Here is an 874-nt window from a genome sequence, read left to right as displayed (position 1 = left end):
ACAGTATATTGGTGCTTCTAAATAAGATAGAGATGGTAAACCAGCGGGAACCACTCTTGATTTTCAAGGAATTAGCTAAGAGTGCGCATGCTCCGAGGAAAAGTACAAGGTGAGGAGGACTGGGAGCCTTCCTCCAACAGACCTCCAGAGACGCCCCCCAGGAGGCGATGGGCAGGTGCAAAGAGACATAAACTGCTGACACCAGCCTCCAGAACTAACGCAGCCTCACTCCTGCATATGGATATCTGTGCTATGTAAGCAGTTAATATCTGTATTGATTCACAGAAAAAAGACTCTACAACTTAATATTACTCTGGCACTGGGGTGCAAGGGAATTTCTCCAAAAAGCTCACACACCCATTGCACATTTCACCAACCCCCCCGAGTGTGGATGTCCATCTTCCCTGCGTTACCGAACACAAACGTACACGTGCAGGTTCTGGAGGCTGGTGTCAGCAGTTTCTGTCTCTCTGCACCTGCCCATCGCCTCCTGGGGGGCGGCTCCGGGGGGCTTTGGGAGGAAGGCTCACAGTCCTCCTCACCTTGGTCTTGCCCCGGAGCATGCGCAGATTCTCTTGGCCAATTTCTTGAGTAACAAGAGTGTTTTTCATCATGTTTATTCATTCTACCGTATCCAAGAGAACCAACGGAACTCCTACCATCCCTATATGGGTATCTTTACTCATTACCAAACTCCCAACTAGTTAGAGCACATCCGTTCCCCAAGGACAGAACCATGATGTTCTGCTGAACACTGCAGTTCATGGTGGATTTTCACAGTGAACTGCTTCTGCTGAACACAGCAGTCCTCGGTAAAATTCCACAGCACACTCTGGGCAAGCAGGATTCTCGGCAATATTCAAAAAGACTATAA

Source organism: Athene cunicularia, unplaced genomic scaffold, assembly GCF_003259725.1.
Source record: "Athene cunicularia isolate RWA unplaced genomic scaffold, athCun1 SCF_13, whole genome shotgun sequence".
Taxonomy (NCBI): Eukaryota; Metazoa; Chordata; class Aves; order Strigiformes; family Strigidae; genus Athene; species Athene cunicularia.
This window is presented reverse-complemented; position numbering follows the sequence as displayed.